General features: G+C 35.7%; 1 protein-coding gene across 2 annotated transcripts in view; it reads right to left on the bottom strand.

Moving 5' to 3' along the window:
• spns2 (SPNS lysolipid transporter 2, sphingosine-1-phosphate) overlaps nucleotides 1-7,500 on the bottom strand; it is a 76,159-nt gene that overhangs the window by 1,711 nt on the left and 66,948 nt on the right. For both annotated transcript variants that reach the window (XR_010000321.1, XM_062960680.1), the window contains one exon: nucleotides 1-3,846. This exon is cut by the window's left edge and continues 1,711 nt beyond it. The gene's annotated coding sequence lies outside the window, so the exon portion shown is untranslated. The remainder of the gene's footprint in view (nucleotides 3,847-7,500) is intronic.

The raw sequence follows: 7,500 nt of genomic DNA, 5'->3' as shown, positions 1-7,500 counted from the left end.
CATGGAGATAGACACTAGATAGATTCCATTCATTTATGTGTCTATGTGTATCAATCAATCTCTTCATCCATCCATCTGTCCATCTCTATCTAGTGTCTATCTCCATGTATATATCAATATATCTTCATATGTTGTGTCTTATCTCCATTCATTTATGTGTCTATGGGTATCGATCAATCTCTTCATCTATCGCTTTATCTATCCATCTCTATCTAGTGTCTATCTCCATGTATCTATCTCTTAATATATTAAGAGATAGATACATGGAGATAGACACTAGATAGAGATCGATAGATGGATGGATAAAGAGATGAAGAGATTGATTGATACCCATAGACACATAAATACATGGAGATAAGACACTAGATAACATATGAAGATAGATGAAGAGATCGACACATGATAGATAACAGATGGACAGATAGATGAAGAGATGGATGGTTAGATGAAGAGATACACACTAGATATAGATAACAGATTAAGATAAGATAGATGAAGAGATAGATAAAAAGACAGATGGATGGACAAAGATAGATTGATAGACCTAGACACATAAATACATGGAGATGGACACTAGATAGCTACATAGCTAACAGACGAAGATAAGATAGATGAAGAGATAGACGAAGAGACTGACAGATGAAGAGATGGATGGATGGACAAAGAGATAGATGAAGAGATGGACAGATGGATGAAGAGATAGACAAAGAGGGATAGATGAAGAGATAAACAGATACACACACGAAGACACAAATATGTGGAGATAGAAACTAGATAGATAACAGACCAAGATAGATGAAGAGATACACATACATAGACACACAAATACATCAAGATGGATGGATAGACGAAGAGATAGATAGATGAAGGGATGGATGGATGGATGAAGAGATAGATATGCACACGAAGACACACAAATACATGGAGATAGAAATTAGATAGACGGAGATTGACACCAGATGAGTGGTTCTCAACCTGTGGGTCTCCAGATGTTTTGGCCTACAACTCCCAGAAATCCCAGCCAGTTTACCAGCTGTTCTGGGAATTGAAGGCCAAAACATTGGGGACCCACAGGTTGAGAACCACTGATCTAGATAGACGAAGAGATAGATTCACATCGAGATAAATAAATGGAGATAGAGAGATGAAGAGATAGATAAATGAGAGATCGACACAACCCTTTGTGATCCCAGTGTTTTCTCTCCTTGCGAAATTCTCTCCACCTCCCAAGACTGAACTGTCTTGGATCCTAGAGTTTGGTGCAGCCAAAACAAGTCAATGTACGGTTTGAAACAGTTTGGGGGAAAGAGGAAGGGATAGTGAACACTTCTTTGCCCCTCGGAGCCGGCTCCAGGTTTGCCATAGCTTTGGAAAAGGCACTTTTGTTTTTCTGGCCCAGAGTCCAGGAAAGCATTCGAGGGATTTGTCCGGCAAGTCTGAGACTTGGCGATATGCGACTCCCCCGCCTTCAAAAGCCGGCCGCCTTCTCCAAACAGAGCCACATCTTTCATCTCGTCCCAGTCGAAAAGGGAAAGCATCTGGTTCAAACCCAGTGGCGAGTTCGAGGTAGTCCCAGCGGAGAACCGATAGTGCAAAAATAAAATAAAACTGTGGGTGGATGGAGACAACGCTAGCGAGGTATGTCCTGTGGGTCACGGCAGAGGTTAGAATTCTGTTCCAACAACACTATTATTACTATTATTATCCCAGCTTGTAAGCCAAGGGGCCACTCCCAACATGGCCATTTCTATTGTCGGAAAGACGGGGCAACAGAGATGATGATGACGATCATCATCATCTCACAAATTTTCAATACACGGGTGTCTCCTCGCTGATCCGCTTGCTCTCAAAGACGACACAAAAAAATGGCCAGTTGGGCTCCCATACTTACAAGGAAAAATCTGGGGTTAACGTTAGGAGACGTGGTTAATGGGATAAGCAGACACCTCTTGATGCAAGATATGGGCTATGAAGTTGAGGGAGATACGTTTTGGAATATATTGTATCTCCACCCAGTTTTTATATACCTCTCGAAACGAAATGTTGGCTATATATATATATATATATATATATATATATATATATATATATATATAGTAAGTCGCCCTGAGTCCCCTGTTGGATGAGAAGGGCAGGATATATATGTTGTAATAAATAAATATATACATACAGTGTATGTGTATATATATATATATACTGTATATGTATTATATATAATATACATGATGTATATATTATGTTATATGAAATAAATTATATTATATACAAGTTCTATGTGTGTGTAATTTATATTGTGTGTGTATGTGTATATATCTATATATATAAAAGGGTAATGGAATCACGGCACCGGACAAAACAACTAAACACCCCACAACCTCGAAAATTGACAGCACAACCTCTCATCCATGCCTCTACGTTCATACAATGAAAAGAAAAGAAAAATAAAGTCCTAGCCACAACAACGAGTGGCCAGGCACAGCTAGTATATATATATGGCCAGAATTTTCTTTTGAGAGGCATATAAGAATATACACACACACACACATGTACATATACATTCTCTCTATATGTGTGTGTATGTATATAGGGAGAGACAGAATTTTGTTTCGAGAGGCATATAAGAATATATATATATAGACACACATGTACATATATACATACATTCTCTCTATGTATGTAAATAGCCAGAATTTTGATTCAAGAGACATATAAGTGTATGTGTGTGTATATATACACACACATGTACATGTACATATACATTCTCTCTCTATATGTGTGTATGTATGTATATGTATAGAGAATTAGGCGTACAAGAATATATATACACATACCCATGTACATATATATTGTGTGTGTGTGTATAGCCAGAATTTTGTTTCGAGAGCCATATAAACATAAATATATAGACACATATGTACATATATACATACATTCTCTCTCTATATGTATGTATGTAAATAGCCAGAATTTTGATTCAAGGGACATATAAGAATATATATATACACACACACATACAAATGTACATATACATTCTCTATGTGTGTGTGTATGTATAGACATAATTTTGTTTTGAGAGGCATATAAGTATACATACACACATACATATACATTCTCTATATGTGTCTGTATGTATATATATCTATAGAGAGAGATGGAATTTTGTTTTGAGAGGCATATAAAAATATATATATACACATACATATGTACATATACATTCTATATATATGTTTGTGTCTATGTATGTATATGTGTATGTGTATAGCCAGAATTTTGTTTCGAGAGGCATATATATATATATATAGAGAGAGAGAGAAAGAGATACACATGTACATATACATATATTCTCTCTATGTATGTATGTATGTATATATATACACACACACACTCTCCCATGTACATATACATACATTCTCTCTCTATATAGATATAGATATATATGCAAGATCTTGCATCCAGAGGCATATGCTTATCCCAGAGCTATGTCTCCCCATCCTAACCCCGAGATCTTTCATCAAAATATCCATGAAACTCATCTCTGCCAAGTTTTTGAACTTCGGCAGATGGAGGCAAAATATGACCTAATAATAATAATAATAATATCTAGGACTCTGCAAGGCCAAGAGTTCCTTCGAAGGTTTTGGCTGGAGGTAAAGGCTGTTGGCAAAAGGGTCCCGCCGTGGGCCCGGCTGTCCGACCATGTATTTCCCTTTGAGTCCCAGGGCTCCTCGGCCCCATAGAAGCCATAGGGCCCGGCTGTGTCTAGGGAGAGCTCTCCTTGCTCCGGGCTCGTGTTTTGGGGTTTCTCGGCCGCTCACAAAAGGTTTCCTTCATCGCCGGAGATGTCAGCTGCGGGGAAAGGAAACAAAGAAGAGCTGTCAGGGTCCGAGCCGAGGGGAACATAGGCTTAACAGTCCCAAAGACTATAGGGCTGGAACAACACAAGTCTCTGGTGTCAGCCTTTCTCACTGGAAAAGAGTGCAATGGCGTGACTGGTGCAATTATTTCTCAATGAATGTCCATGCCATCCCCAAGTTACAAACATACGACTTGCAACCGACTCCTAGTTAAGGAGGCAAGCCTGAAAGTGGATCTGCGTATCCTGATTGTACATGTGTGTATATTGCGACAGTGAAAATTAAAGATATATGTGTTATGAAATTAGCATTTCAGCACCCTCTCCTCACAGGGGCCCTACAATTTCTTTTTTCTTCTAACATAACCAAATAACCTTTCTGGCAAAACTGACATCATTTTGCACCTTAGCCTTATGAACCTTTTCCTTACATTATTTTATCATTTATCAGCTTTTTGTCCCACAATCCTCACAGATACGTTTGGTGGGAATAAAGAGAAGGGCTGTCTTGGTTGCTGCTCCTAAGCTCTAGATCTCCCTTTCCAGAGAAGTAGAACTGGAACCTTCCCTACATTCTTTTCACAGACAAGGACATTTTCTATTCTGACAGCTCTTTGGGAACTACTAAGTTTACAAGGCACCTGTTTCAATTTTTGAAAGCCACCTTTGGAAACCCAAAACGTGGGAAAGTTGACAACAAACAAAAAAACAAACAAAAAAACATGTGGAGTAAAGTGTGGTGTGTATTGAGAAACGTTGTAGAATTGCGGTCTTTTCTGTATCTGTCCTGAAAAACAGTGGGGATGATTTTATTACCAACCCCATTTTCTGAAATGCTAAACTGGAAACCCAGCACAGGAAAAGGGGAATGGATCAGGTCCATGTTGCTTCTGTTGCCACATTAGATGGCTGGAAGGCTTTGGAGATTTCTCACTGGTGTTATCAAGGTACCCACCTGATGACAGCCAGGACCTCTCTAGAGCTCTCTGGCCATCTACTGTAGTGACGGATATGAGAGAAAAGGGTGACAGCCGAGCCTTTCTGAATTGGTTTCAGCCTGGCTTGACCTTAAAGATTCTTCCCTGCCACTGCCATAGGCTGGAGACAGAGGATCTGAACATCTCTGGAGTGAGTCCAGAGCATTTCTGCTTGGGAGTGTTTTTGCCTGTATTGGGTCACAAATATTTGAAAGATATATATGAGCCCCAAGACATGGAGCAATGGGTTCCAACTACTGTACAGGAAAAGAGATTCCAACTAAACATAAGAGAGAATTTTCTTATGGTAAGAGCTGTTTTGACAGAGGAATAGCATATTCGTTGGAGTGTGATTGAGTATCTTTCTTTGGAGGTTTTTAAAGAGAGGCTGGATGGCTATCTGTTGGGAGTGTATTATCATAACGATAATAACACAGTAGAGTCTCACTTATCCAACATAAACGGGCCGGCAGGACGTTGGATAAGCGAATATGTTGGATAATAAGGAGAGATTAAGAAAAAGCCTATTCAACATCATAATAAGTTATGATTTTACAAATTAAGCACCAAAACATCATGTTATACAACAAATTTGACAGGAAAAGTAGTTCATTAGACATTAATGCTATGTAGTAATTACTCTATTTAGGAATTTAGCACCAAAATATCACGATATATTGAAAACATTGACTACAAAAATGCGTTGGATAATCCAGAACGTTGGATAAGTGAGACTCTACTGTAATAGTAAGCGACAGAAATATACAATGCCAGAAAACCGCACAGTTATATCCGAAAATACATCACACTGTCCTAGACACTTGGGAAGTGTTTGACTTGTGATTTTGTGAAACGAAATCCAGCATGTCTATCTTGTATTATTATTATTATTATTATTATTATTATTATTATTATTATTATTATTATTATTATATAATAATAATAATAATAATAATAATAATAATAATAACATCAACTATGTCCTAGACACTTGGGAAGTGTTTGACTTGTGATTTTGTGAAACGAAATCCAGCATGTCTATCTTGTTTGCTGTGTCATACAAATAATATAATATAATAATAATAACAACAACAATGTCCTAGACACTTGGGAAATGTTTGTTTTCTGTGTCATACAATAAAATAATAATAATAATAATAATAATAATCCTAGACACTTGGGAAGTGTTTGACTTGTGATTTTGTGAAACAAAATCCAGCATATCTATCTTGTTTGTTGTGTCATACAATATAATATAATATAATATAATATAATAATAATAACATCAATGTCCTAGACACTTGGGAAGTGTTTGTTTGCTGTGTCATACAATATAATAATAATAATAATAATAATAATAATAATAATAATAATAATAATAACATCAACAATGTCCTAGACACTTGGGAAGTGTTCAACTTGTGATTTTGTGAAACGAAATCCAGTATATCTATCCTGTTTGCTGTGTCCTACAATATAATATAATAATAATAACAACAACAACAATGTCCTAGACACATGGGAAGTGTTCGACTTGTGATTTTGTGAAACGAAATCCAGCATATCTATCTTGTTTGCTGTGTCCTACAATATAATATAATATAATAACAACAACAACAACAATGTCCTAGACACTTGGGAAGTGTTTGACTTGTGATTTTGTGAAACGAAATCCAGCATATCTATCTTGTTTGCTGTGTCCTACAATATAATATAATATAATAACAACAACAACAACAATGTCCTAGACACTTGGGAAGTGTTTGACTTGTGATTTTGTGAAACGAAATCCAGCATGTCTATCTTGTATTATTATTATTATTATTATTATTATTATTATTATTATTATTATTATTATAATATAATAATAATAATAATAATAATAATAATAATAATAATAATAACAACAACAACAACATCAACTATGTCCTAGACACTTGGGAAGTGTTTGACTTGTGATTTTGTGAAACGAAATCCAGCATGTCTATCTTGTTTGCTGTGTCATACAATATAATATAATATAATAATAATAACAACAAGAACAATGTCCTAGACACATGGGAAGTGTTCGACTTGTGATTTTGTGAAACGAAATCAAGTATATCTATCTTGTTTGCTGTGTCCTACAATATAATATAATATAATAATAATAACAACAACAACAATGTCCTAGATACTTGGGAAGTGTTCGACTTGTGATTTTGTGAAACGAAATCCAGCATGTCTATTTTGTTTGCTGTGTCATACAATATAATAATATTAACAACAACAACATCAACAATGTCCTAGACACTTGGGAAGTGTTCGACTTGTGATTTTGTGAAACAAAATCCAGCATCTCTATCTTGTTTGCTCTGTCATACATTAATAATAAAATCAGAGTGAAATAATAAATGTATTAATAATAATAATAATAATAATAAAAATAGAGTAAAATAAATGTAATAGTAGCAACAATAATAGAGAAAAATAATAAATGTAATAATGCCAAAAATAATAGAGAAAAATAATAAATGTACCATATATTTTCGAGTATAAGCTGACCCAAATATAAGCCAACCAGGACCCTCACCCAAGTCTTAAAAAAAGGGCTGAAAAACTAGGCTTATACCCGAGTATATAAAGTATATATAATATTATATATTATATATACTAGCTTGGGTATCCAGC

This window comes from Anolis carolinensis, unplaced genomic scaffold, assembly GCF_035594765.1.
Source record: "Anolis carolinensis isolate JA03-04 unplaced genomic scaffold, rAnoCar3.1.pri scaffold_7, whole genome shotgun sequence".
Lineage (NCBI taxonomy): Eukaryota > Metazoa > Chordata > Lepidosauria > Squamata > Dactyloidae > Anolis > Anolis carolinensis.
Note: the sequence above shows the minus strand (reverse complement) of the source record. Positions and strands in the feature narration are given on the sequence as shown.